At 43.3% G+C, this 14355-nt stretch overlaps 1 protein-coding gene and 1 long non-coding RNA gene across 2 annotated transcripts in view; one reads left to right on the forward strand and one right to left on the reverse strand.

The window, feature by feature from the left end:
- Positions 1–905: 905 nt before the first annotated feature.
- IRS1 (insulin receptor substrate 1) overlaps positions 906–14355 on the reverse strand; it is a 60493-nt gene continuing 47043 nt past the window's right edge. The window contains exon 2 of the mRNA XM_077869005.1: positions 906–1929. The gene's annotated coding sequence lies outside the window, so the exon portion shown is untranslated. The remainder of the gene's footprint in view (positions 1930–14355) is intronic.
- Positions 2787–3966, forward strand: LOC144296118 (uncharacterized). The gene is made up of 3 exons (XR_013363278.1): positions 2787–2863; positions 3507–3551; positions 3740–3966. It is a non-coding gene; the product is annotated as an uncharacterized LOC144296118 (long non-coding RNA).

Below are 14355 nucleotides of genomic sequence, written 5' to 3' on the forward strand. Positions count from 1 at the left end.
TACAGACCTATTCATCTTAGAAATTGATGAGCATGCAAATGATTAGAATCTGCAACAATGAACATCGTACAACAATCTGTGAGGTACATGCCATCCGGTTGAATTAACAGTAACACAGGCCTCAGCAGCGTGAGGGGTTCCATTTAGCTCCACTCCCTTTTGAGTAGAGTAGGGGTCCCCCCGATTGGTTGAATGAGGGGCAGCAGCCTCTGCAATGGCCCCCGACCCTGGCCCCTTCCTTGTTGCCCCTCCCCAACCCAGGGAGCTCAACCTATCAGAGAAATGAAATGTTGTTCCTCTCAACAGTGGGGGTGGAAATTTCTGATAGAGAGTTTACACGGACTCTGAGGGAGCCTGACCTTGGCATTAATTCACTTAACCTTTAGGAAGTTTCCTGGCAAAAAAAGATTTAAAAACACTGTAGGCAGTATCTTTTAAGTGTGTCCACTGCCTTTTCTTTTTCACAAGGAAAAACTGCAAGATGTGTGTACTTTCCAAACAAGAGGAGGATTAACATCTTCACTGCTGGCTAGATGTTTCCATAGCCGGTCATTATGTTTTGACATGCTCTCTGTACACTGGGTTTTATTAACTAATCACTAAGAGGCCAGCACCGACCAGGGCAAATGGGACCAACTACATTCAGTCAAATATTGTAACACGGGATGTTCTCAGAAAATAAGAGATAAGGGTCTTGCGGAAAGTGACATGTAGCCCTGGTCATGATAAAAACCATTCTTCTGGAATTTTAACTTCTGCTTGGAAATTAGAGACAAGTACTCACTTGCCTTACCACCTTTCTCGAAACAATGCCAGAAATAAATAAAATATCCTAATGTGTGCACGGAAAAAAACTGGTAGCCATGGAGCAGGAAGCTTACAAAAGTGGGGGGAGGGGGAGAAGAAAAGATCAACAGTCTCTAGTTTATTATGAATAGAAAGAAATTTCCAGAATTTACAAACACCCACATTGTTCATTCCAAAGAGAGCTTTTGATTTAAAGGGATCACCCAAGTCTCCTCCTCTTTACAGTATATACAATGGAAGACTTTGATTTCATTTGCCTGTAATTTTGCTTCCATTCAATTGCCAATTTTAAGCTGACACTTGAAAATACCCAGTAGAATATATCTTTCTTCAGTTTAATTAACGTGGCCTATTGCCTTACAGGAAAAATACAAAATTAAGATCAATTCTTGTAAGGATCTCAGCTCAACATCAGGGCTATATTACAAGAGATAGTATCCGCAAATATAACTATACAATTGAGAACCATCTAATGGCACTATGATTCTTATTATATTATTTTTCTGAATTACAACCTTAAAACAAGGATCGTACCCTATTCTACTCTTGTTAGCCTTGTTTTAAGTATTTGCTCCACTCTTTACAACAGAACATTGTATACCTCAGTTCCACATCCAAAAAAAAGATGTGCTGTAAGAAAAGTTACATTTTAATTAAAAAAATTACACATATAAATCAAAACCTATGTTAAATATTTAATACTCTCTCCACCCAACGCGAACAGTTCTGTATGAAATAATTTACAACGATGCTTTGTCGTACACAGTTTCAGCAGCAGATGAAATGGATCTTGCAAATGCAATGAGAGTAAACCCATTCTCTCGTGGCATGGTGGTGGGCACATCAGCTCACGTGGCCAGCTAAGTCCTTAAGGTTGAAGATGAAGTTTATGCAGACTCATTGTTCTGGTGTCACAGTGCTTTTTTGCTTGGCACAATATAGTACGTGCAGTTCAGTCAAGGAACTCCTGAGGATTGTAGAAAGTAAACAAACTGAAATGGATGCATCGTACCATCTACTGAGGAGAAAGATGTGAGGTCCTGGTTGTGAATCATGAAATATTCAGAGTCTGGGTACCCATGAGTAAAGGGAGGATTTGCTGAGGTCATTCAGGTCTTCATTCTGAAAAGGAAAACGAAAGGGTTCATCACCACAGGCTTCTCAAAATGCATGCTCCATCAGTTTCTGAGGTTTTTTTTTTTTTTCTTTAAAAAAGAGGCAATATCAGATAAGCGGAAGTTACGGGCACAAACAGTACTGTGTACTTAAATAAAATCAACAAACTGTATTTAACTTTTCCCCCCTTTCAAAATGCAAGAGTCTAAAGCAAATATAAACCCAAAATAGTCAATATTAAATCAGTCAACAGATCGATGTGATTTGGAGGTTTCAGAGTTCAGTAACACAAACACGCAAAATACTTTGATGTTCTTAGGATCAAAACAAAAATGTAAGTTATAGTTGTCATGTAAAGAGGACTGTAAAATCTGGTAAGCAGGTTATGGTCAGGCTACGCTTCAACTTCTTTTGGTTTAAAGTCAACTGCAGGTTTTAGAATTTGAAGTCGCGAGCCCCAATATTACAAAATCTGAAATCAGTTTGTAACGTGACGTTGCTTGACATGAGGATTTTTGATGCAAAAGGAGGCCCAGGTGAAACAGACGTAGTTAATCATTAAATTAAAAAAGAAAGGGATTCTGATTTAGATCTAATAGAAATGTTATTCTGGCAGAAGCACATTGCTTCTATGTGATTCCAGAAAGCAGACCTCATGGGGCATTACCCATTCCCTTGCAAAGAGGAGACACCTTTTTCAACCTCAGCCCTCTTTTGCTCTCTAGCATTAACATCAGACAGTCCTTCCGAGGCCCACATTTTTCATGCATTCCAAAGTTATCTATAAAATACCAGTACTTACAGAATGTCCTGAACAGTATGTGGCACAGAGTAGATAATAAATATTGCCAAATGGGTAACTGGTTGCACTAAACACTATGGGGAACGTGAAGCTGAATTGTGCTACAGGCCCTGCTTTCTAGAAAGTCGGGCAAGGAAGGTAAGCTCCGTTCATGAACAGAGAATGCAAAGGAAAAAGGGAGTAAATCCCACGGCAGATGGACAGGAAAAGATGCTTTCACTGCAGGGAGGGAGGGAAGGATGCTTCTAGCTGGGAAGAGAAAGGAAATACCTCACTGACACATTCACCTTGGTCTGGAAGAAAAGGAATAGTTTGGGGATATGGAAATGGGATCGCATCTTTGTTGCATCAGGGTTGCATCCCCAGAGCCGAGCACAAGGGCTAGTGCATAGTTAAGTACTCACTAAATATAAGTGGAAGGCATCAAAGGGACACAAGCCCAGTTCCCATAAAACAAGGCCCGGGGAAGAAGGATGGCCAAAGGCAGACCAAGCGAAAGGGTTGTGTTGGGTTGTTGGGTTGGGTCCCAAGGTATGTGAAAAGGGGTCGAAGAAGGTAAATCTGCAAATATAGCTGGGACAGAGGGTGAAGAATCTCAAATGAAAGGCTCAGGTATCTTTATCTAAGGACAGGGACAACAGGACATGTTTCATGATGCGCCCAGATGTAGTAGATACAGTAGTCATAACCCACGCCAGCCACAAGGAAAGGAACAGACTCTACAATTCATCCAATGGACATGCTGACCAACATAACTGTTTTCCTCTCTCTTCTCTTGAAGGAGAATATGGCTGGGACAAGTCACCATTCACTATTTGGATTTCAGGTAAGCTGAAATTTACTGAACGTGGACTCTAGTTTTATGAGATTTCTGTTGCTGTTTTTATAATATGGACTCCACCCCTAAAACAGGTAAACAGTCTGTTTTTCTATATACAAGTAAAGACTTTCCATGGAGACACCAATGTTCAAACACAAAAGGACCCCAGGCTTATTTATCCCTTTGATTGCCAGAGAAACAGGACTTACTTCGCGTGGCTCCTACGAGTGAAAGGAAAACCCATCCCTTCAAAAACCCGGGAGACCGTTCTCCAGATCTCTTGTTTACTTTCAAGTTTCTCCTGAACTCACACTGCAATCTATCAGAATGTTCCTACAAGAATATCTAGACACCGCTTAGCACGGCTTCACAGCTCTGGTCCTAAAATGAAGTGGGAAGGCCACACTTTTATTAAAACACTTGCAACAAACAAACGAACTGCTTGCTCATTTGTAGGAAATGGGGGAGGGAGTGGGGGGAGCAAAGGGCACACGGTCTGCTTTTCATTTTACACCTGGCTCACATCCAGAACAGGCTGAATGAAGAGCTCTGCCCAGGAATAAACTGCATCCAGTTTTGTTGTCACATGTGCCAACCTGCACGGATGCAGTGGGGGGCAGAGATTGGGGGCCTCCCTGAGGAGGGAAAACACTCTGGCTTCGCCAGATGCTGAAGTCTATTGCTTTGGGCCACGCTGAACCCCTCCCTGTAATTTCCCACAAGTATGTATGTTCAAAGAGCAGGAAATAAAAGGATCCATCAATTGCACCATAAACTTGCCCTCTAAAGTCTCAGCACTCTACATTTCAAAGTCCTTTATCATAAACCCTGATCAGCACATGTCTCAGGCACTAATGCTTACCTACTGGTGCCATCACCTTGGGGATCTCTGAAAAAGTGAAAACAAGGAATGAGGGAGGTTATGCTGACGGGGAGGGGCTGGGTACAGACCCGATAAACAGGCCGCAGAGGCCCGGAAAACCTTCAAGGGAAAGTCTGAAGTTCACATCTGTTTATCTTTGTTCAAGGGTGTGAGAGTGTGTGTGTGTGTGTGTGTGTGTTTGTACGTGTGTCTGTGTTTCTGTGTGTACGTACAGAAAATTTAGCTCCTGAGCCAATGGTACAGATATTTAACAGCCATCCCTGAGTGAGACTGGTCCTTCACTGCAGCCACTTTGAGGTCTGCACAGCTATGCCAATCATGCAGCCATTGTTGGAAGCATTTCTGGAATGCTTCCTCAAGTTCTCATTTCTTTCTGGCGATGGCCTTCTCAGCCTTGGGCATATTCTTTGGAATGGTCTCTAGAGCAGCCAGCCTCAGCCCTCTGAGGGCACCTTTGATCCTTGGGGATGGCCAAAAAGCCTTGAGAGCCAAATATGGTGAAAGAAGGGGCTGATCAAGCCAGGTAACGGTTCCCCAGTGAGGCCTTATGGAAAGCCAAAGACCCCAAAACTAAAGTTCCCAAAACACAGCTGTTCACAATTGCCCTGCTGAGTTTTGATGGAAATGAACCCTGAGGACATTATAGACAGACCTCAGTGGATGTTCATGGGACTAAAGTTCATTTGCCTTGATCCCAGCCTCTCCAGAACTGCAGTCAAGAAGGGTGATCTTCACCAAAGCAACTCACTTGAAGAAAGGCCAACATGTATATCAGACATTTTGAGAGCATGTTTTTAAAAAACCAATACCCGTACTGGGCTCCCACAGTCAGTCAATTCAAGAAATATCTGTGACAAATGAGAAGGCAGTGATAAGGACTGTAACAAGCACTACAAGGGAAGACACCGGTATAGGTATGTTCGATGCTCTTTATATATACAACCCGGACTGACTCACACCAACCATAGGAGGCAAATATTTCAACGATGTTTTACAAATACAAATACAAAAACTCATTTGTAACACCCATGAAGTGGAAACAAAAGAAGCAAAATATTTCCTCGGATTAGAGCTGGGCAAATATCAAATGGTGATGTTCCTAGGATACATCCTCTCTGGTTACCTCACTGGGGAGTAACTCCTGGACCCAGAAAGACGCTGCACCTGTCACGAGATTTAGCAGCAGGAAATTACTTTTTGACAAAATTTCATCACCACACCAGCATCTCTTGTCCCCTTCCGTGTGTCTTCGTGTAAGATAAAACCCACCTAATCCTATTGCCAGTAATGAAAAATGTAATTTTTAAAGCATTATCAAATAAGTCAACACTTGGGCGATGCTACTTGAGACCTATGGATTACTGCATTATTGCATCCAATAGGAATTTACATCTTTTGGCCTCGACCCACTTAAACTATGCCTACGGAGAGCTGAAAAACAGAGAAAGCTTCTGCTCCCTTTCACACTCAGCCTATTGACCAGGCTGCGCTATAAAGCAGCTGAGAACAGCATAAGGTTATGATATGTGTACAATGAAGGATCCATATCCTTTCAACAATGAAGTTTTGGCCCAACCCATCGACTAACATATTTATCTTGTATTCAAATGGCTCGAAACCTGCCAATTTGTTGAGTCAAGTGCAACACAGTTATAAATACCTAGTCAAACCATTACCAGCAGTTTCTACTTCTACTAAGGAAACAGGAGTGAAATAGAAGTTCCTTGGCTATTTTCATATACCAAAATGTAGCCAGAAAGTAACTCTTCCTCACCCGACTATGATTGAAAAAAAAAAAAAAAAATGACTATCGTAATGACTTTTCTTCAATGGAGACCATTGTTTGAAATCTTATATTGTAGATTCAACTAGAAAAATTTGTATAAATAAATTCCTCCACTTAAAGAAATGTGTCAAAACAGCACATTTCTCTTTCACTTAAAATAAACAGCTGTGAGTCAAAAAAAAAATTCTTGACTATAATATAGAAATTTTATGCACCACAGGAAAATGTAAAGAAGGAATAAACATTTCTTGAATTCTTGTCACCCAGGGAAAGCCACGATTCAGCTGTGGTTCTAAATCCACTATTTGCTTAAAGGACTTAAACTTTTAAAATTCTGCATTCGATATCACAAATGTTTCAATAGGACAGGAAAATCACATTTCCATCATATTTAGATTTTTTTCCCATTCTTAAAATAACTGTGATGAGAAGATATTTGAAATGCTAACCAACTGTTTTCTTTTTAAGATTTTATTTATTTATTCATGAGAGACACAGAGAGAGAGGCAGAGACACAGGCAGAGGGAGAAGCAGGCTCCCTGCAGGGAACCTGATGTGGGACTCGATCCCAGGACCTTGGGATCACGCCCTGAGCCAAAGGCAGACGCTCAACCACTGAGCCACCCAGATGTCCCTCTTAACCAACTTTTAAACCTTCCTGGTATGCTGTCCCTTTCCCTCCTTCCAATTCATGATTTTGGGGAGGAATATGGCAGTTTGAAAGTAGAAAAAGCCTCTGGCTTGGCTTTGATGTCCAAAAGTCCAAGTCCTTCAGGAAATGGCACAGGCCGAACAGTTAGAAGAACAGGGGGGAGGATTCCTCCCAGAAGAGAAACCAGTTCCCTTTGGCTGGAAATAAAGAGCGAAATGGTGGGTGCGGTGTGGAGCTCCACACCCAGCAGGATGCTGAACGTAGCACCTGCGACCCCTCTCTCAAGCTTGTCTTCCCAAGCCTGTTGATTTCTCATTTGACACAATTATATTCAACTGCACACCACTACCATGACCGCAATTCATTTCTTTAGCCACCTGGTTGATGCTGATGCAATAATTCACACTACCACTCAGAGAAGATCAAGTCTTCCAGAATGCATACTCATTAATAAGGCAACTTATAAAACACTGCAAAAGTATCCTGGTTTTAAGCCTACCTGATTCTGCCAAACAGGCCAGTAAATTGAAAAAAACAAAAACAAAACAAAACAAAACAAAAAACAGGAAAACAACCCCTATCAGTGTTACACAGACTCATAGTTCTGGGAGTGTATAGGGGCGCTGCCTTTTAACATCCACACTACTCCATCTCCGATGGACAAAGGAGGCCACTGTTCCATTTGATGGGCTGTGAAACCCTTATTAGAGAAATTTCCTGGCTTAGAATTTGGTTCTACCAACTAGGGTGGTGGATGGAAGCATTTAGGGAGGACCCAGAATTATCAGCCCTGTCCTGTTGTCCTGTTAGCTATGGTAATCACCCAAGCGAAAAGAGAAGAAAAGCTAATTCTGGAGGACTTCAAGTTTGGGACACAGGGGGAATCTTTCTACTCTTTACAAGGTAGACCTGGGAAGTGTCAGTACAGGATGAGACCTTGGCAAAGGACAGACCTAAGTGGAGGGAGGGAAGGAGGGAGAGAGAGAAAAAGAGAGAGGGATGGAGGGAGAGAGGGAGGAAGATGGGGATCCTGGGTGGCTCAGTAGGTTAAGCATCTGCTTCGGCTCAGGTCATGATCCCAGGGTCCTGGGATCAAGCCCTGCACTAGGCTTCGTGCTTGGTGGGTAGCCTGCTTCTCCCTCTCCCTCTGCCTGCCACCCCCTCTACTTGTGCTCTCTCTCAAGTAAATAAATAAAATACTTTTTAAAAAAAGGAAGGAAAGAAAGAAAGAGAAAAGAAAAATCAATGTGGGGCACCTGGGTGGCTCAGTGGTTGAGCATCTGCCTTCAGCTCAGGTCATGATCCTGGGGTCCTAGGATCGAGTCCCACATTGGGCTCCCTGCATGGAGCCTGCTTCTCCCTCTGCCTGTGTCTCTGCCTATCTGTGTCTTTCAGGAATAAATAAATAAAATCTTAAAGAAAAAAAAAAGAAAAATCAAGGTAGGATGGAACTAAAGAATTAAAATGAGAGGTAAGACCACAAGACATTTGCTCCTTTATGTTGACAAGAAGCTAAAGAAAGGAAACCAACATCTTTGAAAATAGGCCAGAACAGGGCTGGAAAGACTTGGTTTCGTGGTCTTAAAAGGCAAAGGGTAAGTGGCCGGGCCAGGGCTTTAACGGAGCTGCTTAAAGAGCACTTTTGCCTGGTGCGAGTCACATGGGCGCGGGCGGGTGAAGATGACAAGGTCGCTGGCCGGGCCTGGGAGCACGCAGGGCTGCCAGGGAGGAGCATCTGGGGACAACGTGTGAGAGGCCACCCGGGCTCCAGTTCCCCTTTTGTCCCAGTGAAAGTCTTTCTGGTGGGGCTGGTGACTTTGGGAGACCCCCTGGGGAAGAAAGGCACCTGTATCATGAAAAGAAGAGAGGGGCTGACCCGGGAGCTGGCCGCCCAGCCTGGAGCCTGCACTGTGGTCCAGGGGTGGTCACCCACAAGGGGCAGGGGCTGGACCAGGACACTTCCAGAGGGTTAGAGATTTATGGGGAAGCCAGATGAAGGCAACAGCAACACACAGCAGGGGCCTGGCTGGCTCAGTCGGTGGAGCGTGTGACTCTTGATCTTGGGGTTCTAAGTTCGAGCCCCACGTTGGGTGTGGAGATGACTTAAAAATATTTTTTTAAATAAGGTATATTAATTAAGGCAATCTGACTAAGCATTCAGAAATCTTCTAAGCTGCAGAATAGTCATTTCAGTTACTTCCCAATCTTGGTCATTTCAGTCATTTCCCATTCTTGTAATTAATAGAGAGCATGCTGATAAAGCAAGAGATAAGAGCCCTTTCCCCACCTCCCACCCCCCACAACGTAACCCAAAATGTCTCAAATCTGTCTTCTAACAAAATTAGAATGCGGGACATGTACATGACAGTCCAGGTAGGGGAACTCAGAAAAATAGTCCATCTACATTACGAGTCAGACCACATAATGTGGGGCAGGAAGCTTTAATTTTAACGGAGCTCAACCAAAAAAAAAAAAAAAAACCTGTTGCTTGAAGACATCAAAGTAATAGGATACCTTCTTCCCTACCTGAGAAAGCAAGTCATAAAAGTCAAGTCTTTCTTCTGCTTTCATGGGAGCTATTTCTGCAGGATATGCTGCTCTCCCCCAGGAATTAAATTCCAGTTCTGAGGTTTATAGTTTTTATTGTCATTTCACATCAGTTTGTTGTTTTGTTTGTTTTTTTGGTGTTCAGAAATACAGGATATAGGTTTTATTGGTCTGGCTTTGATACAAACCAGTAGACCTAAATTAAAATCACAACTTAGTTTACAATGTGGTGCAGAGATGGTAAAAAAAAAAAAAAAAAAAAAAAGTGTTTGCAATACCACTTCTGTAATTAGGCAAAAGGGAATCAAGTGGGCTCAGCCCGGTCGTACTGCTTTAATTTTTCTGCTAAACACTAAATAGATTTTGCATTCTCTGCACTCTCCCCAGAGTCATATCAGAAATTGCTTCAAGAAAGCAAGGGCCTGATTTTACATTTGAGGAATTGTCTGACTACCCAATTGTCTCTTATCAAGCATCAGCAGCTTTTCCGTAATAGCCTAGGAACTAGAGCACAGAACAAGCGTTCACACAGGGTCTGCAGCGGGCTGAGGTAAGGATCATTAACACCACTGACATCACTCTTGGCAGCCGGAGAAAAGGGAAAACCTGTGTTTAATCTACTTCCTACTCACCACAAGTTTTAGCCGGAGTCCCCGATAATATGGGTTGCGGTTGACTTTATGGAAGAATTTGGTAATGCAAGAAAAATGTACTGAACTGAACAGGCATCTTTAAAAGGAACCACGAGGTACCTCGGCTGTGTGGCCCTGATCTTCTGTAGGTATTCTGGTCATGAGACGGGCCTAACGGAGGGCAGGGCCATTCCCAACTGTTCCCAGCAAGGTCAAGCTCAGTAGGCTTTCCCTACTGCACACATCTAATTAACATCAACTGGAGGCCATCTTCATGAATCACAAACACAAAGGTTTTACCCTTTGTCTTCCTCTTTGCTTTGAGAAGGCTAAGAGGAACCTGCAGGGAAGAATTTAATCCAGAGTCTTCAAAGCTAAGTGGGCTGTGGTCGTTATTTCTGGGGTCTAAGTGATGAATGAAAACTGTCGAAGGATGAATGAAACCAATCGAAACTGGTCATCAATACAGAAGCACAGGGCAGCATGTTTCAAACGTATTCAGTGCTCAAGTGTAAGTTGTTTTAACTTAAGAATTCTTGTTAAAGAAATGCAAGTCATAAAGGTTTCTGAGTTATGAAAGCTAGTCTTAAAAGTCAATGTTCAAAGGATGGAAAAAACTGTCCCATCCACCCTAGGCTACAGAAGGCCCCATGTGGGACCTCTATGTAACTGGATTATGTTCAGGAGAAGTTGTAACACTGCTTGCAATAAAGTAATGCAACCAAGAGTGTGCTTTCCTTGAGTTGCCACTACCTGAGGAGTATCCTGTATGGAATTCTGAATCCTAAAATGTAATTTAGGGAATTCATTCCAAAAAAGGTTACTTTGAGGGGCACCTGGGTGGCTCAGTGGTTGAGCATCTGTCTTTGGCTCAGGTCATGATCCCAGGGTCCTGGGATCAAATCCTGCATGGGCTCCCCGCAGGGAGCCTGCTTCTCCCTCTGCCTATGTCTCTGACTCTTTCTCTGTGTCTCTCATGAATAAACAAATAAAATCTTTAAGAAAAAAAAAAAGGTCACTTTGAGGAAGAGGAGGTTCCTAACACATGGCTGTTATGCATTTATTTATTTATTTGAGACAGAGAGAGAAAGAGAGAAGCAGACTCTCTGTTGAGCAAGGAGCCCAATGTGAGACTTGACCCCCAAGACCCGGGGATCATGACCCAAGCCAAAGGCAGTCACTTAACTGACTGAGCCACCCAGGCACCTCACTGTTATGCTTTTTAAAGACTGACCAATTTTAACTCAAAACTTATTTCCAAGTTAAAATTTAAAAGGAGACTAACTAAGACCACTTACATAATCTCCTCTCATTCTTCTGTGATTTTGGGCAAGTCATTTGCTCTCTTAAATCTCAATGTGTTCATTTGTAACACGGGGAGAACAGTACCCATTTCACAGGGTTAGCCCTTGAGGTAAAATGAGATAATCCATGAAAAGTTCTCAAGTTCTCATCGTAGTGCCTGACACACAATGAGCCCTCAAACATTAGCTCTTAATGAAGAATTCTTATTAAGAACTAGGTATCCCTGGCTCTCCAATTTTCTCCTGATACCTGAAAACACACACCAACCACAAATGCATTGGTGGAAATAACAAGCAAGAATGAGTCCACAGGCCAGATGCCAGAGCCAAGGGTTGAGGCTGAAGCCAACCAAGATCAGGATGTGTCTTGCTTGGGAAGGGAGACAAAATTATTTGAGACATGAGGTGGTATGGAGGACGCGCCAGAACAAAAAGAAAAGGTAAAAGTAATAGTGGTGAAGCTAAAAATAAGACCCTCGGATAGGATTTTAGACAAAGACCTGTCTACCTACACGGGGAACAGCAGAGGTTAAATATTAGGACAGATAGCATTAGCGTATCTTTGAGCGGATCTTAAATTAATGCTATCTACAGAAACACTGCTGAAAGCCCACTTCTAGTGCTTTCTCAGAAGAAATTAGAAGCCTGAAGCCCCCACCCTTTCTAAGCTGGGGCTTCAGGCTTTCTAGACTTCATTATAAGTCTAATGAAAAGACTTATAATGCTCCATGAAAGGATTCACAAAGAATTCTCATGAATAGGCTTAAATGGATGTTCAGTGAGATTCTTCTGCACTATTTCCAGGTTCTGAAGCATGTTTCTAATTGTTGGGGGAGGAAATGGATGGCTTTTGTTTCCAAATTCTTGTCCCCAGTCTTGATCTGAAGGAATTGAACAGGAGTGTGACACAGCCAGTCAATGCTGCCTGACTTACTTGACGAAAAACCGAAATTGCTGCCAGATGCACACGTCTAATGGTTGGCAGCTGGAAGAGGAGGGAGGAAAAACTGGAAAGATAATCTGAAATAATTGATAATGTATACATTGCTTGCATCTCAAAGGTCTTTGAAGCAGACAATGGTGCAGATTTCTAAGTGACTGCAAACACTTCTCTATTGTCCAGGATAAAGAGGCAAAATTCTTCCAGTTGACAAGGAGCGGCTGACCTTTCAACCCACTGACCCTAGAGTTTGTGGGCCTTTGCTTTCATCTCTCAAGTCTCACTTCCACTTTGCTCTTGTTCCTCTTGCTTTCCCCCATTATCTGACATCTCAGCCTTTTGCTTTTTAATTTGGAGCGTAGCGTCTCAGTAGCGTCTGCTGAGTCGTTCCCTGCGACAGCAAGCGGAACTGAACCGCATCAGGTCCTGAGCCTGGTTGAACAGAGGCCTCCTGAGGACAGTGGTGCCAAATTCTTAATTACAAGGTAGTGGCAACTTGAAAGGATCCTTATTAAGGGTATTTATCAGGGGCGGCTCAGTCTGGTGAGCGTCTGACTCTTGATTCTGGCTCAGGTCATGATCTCAGGATCGTGGGATCGAGCCCCACGTCAGGCTCCATGCTCAGCACAGAGTCTGTTTCTCCCTCTCCCTCTGCTCCTCCCTCCCCCCCCCCGCCCCCCGCCCACCTGCACGTGCTCTCTCTCTCTTTCAAATAAAAAAAATTATTCTTAAAAAAAATGTATCAGTGACCCTGAGGGGATCGCAGCCCCAGGGGTGATAGAAGGGAGATCTGTGAAGGTGATCCTCAGGCCCACTGGTGTGCCAGGACTCTGCCTGAAACATACTCGTGGGGCTAAACCACTTTTCTCTGCGGAGACCTTCTAGCCTCCAAGCATTTCACTAAATCTCTAGTTCTCAGTTTGGGTGGGCAGGAATAATTTCTCCCTGCAAGAGCTATTTGGAAAAGTCTGGAAACATTCTTGGTTGTCACAACTGGGGTTAGGATGAGGTGGGGAGAAGCTGTTGGCATCTAGTGGGTGGAGGCCAGGACTACGAAACCTCCCACAACACACAGGATGGCCACCAGTAGCAAAGAACTGTGTCATTAGTTCTGAGGCTGAGACACCATATGCTCTAGAACTGTTGCCGAAGCCACCAAATGCACCTGTTACCCGTTGCTGGGGTCCACACCGGTTCTATGGAACAGAATGAGGGAAGAGGTACGTTCCTGTTCCAAGGCCTTGCTTTGTTTACGACTCCACACTTCAGAATCCCAGTGGGTGTGTCCATGCTCTCAGCCTTTCCCAATTCATCACTGCTGGAAGCTTAGTTCACCTGCATCCCATTCCCTCCCTCTTCCGCTAGAAGACAGCTGATCTGATTAACCAGCCCAGGCCCATGTTTCCATACGTTCCTCCTCCAAAGGAACACAAGAATGTCTGGGGGCAATGCAAAAGCAATGACTAAAGAAGGTAGAGTACCAGGCACTGTGGAGGCCAAAGCAACAGAGCCTGGGGAAGACTAGCAGGTGTGATGCTGCGCCACCTCCATGACCATGACATAAAGATCGACCCCAAGAGGAGATACCCTGTATCATGCCCAGGCTTGTATCTCATCCAACTGAGCCCGTACTTTGTGGATGGTCTTGGACAAGTCACTTGACCTTGCTTTGCCTCCACAATTTAACGAAATGGAGAAAATATCTAGTCCTCACAATCATTTGTAAAACTCGGTGAGAAAGAAGAGAACTTTCCTTTTGGTATTTGTGACCATTAGTCACGCTCGTTGTCCTGAAATAACTGGGAGTAAAAGGAAGTTAAGAATTAGGTCCCTTCTGTTCCAGAATTAGTCAACTTTTTAAAATAAATCCACTAACTTCGCTAAGAGGCGACTCCCAAGTCAGAATAGTATTTCCTAGAGATTTTTTTTTTTACTTTATGAGATAAATACCTTGGAAGATGATTTATTACGAAAAAAGTCAAAGTTAGAAAGATGGAAATTTCAGCTGCTGTTTCTAAGATGTCTTTCCAGGACGATACTTTCCAGGTCTGTTTTCCCTGAAACTT

Source organism: Canis aureus, chromosome 24 (assembly GCF_053574225.1).
Source record: "Canis aureus isolate CA01 chromosome 24, VMU_Caureus_v.1.0, whole genome shotgun sequence".
NCBI lineage: Eukaryota > Metazoa > Chordata > Mammalia > Carnivora > Canidae > Canis > Canis aureus.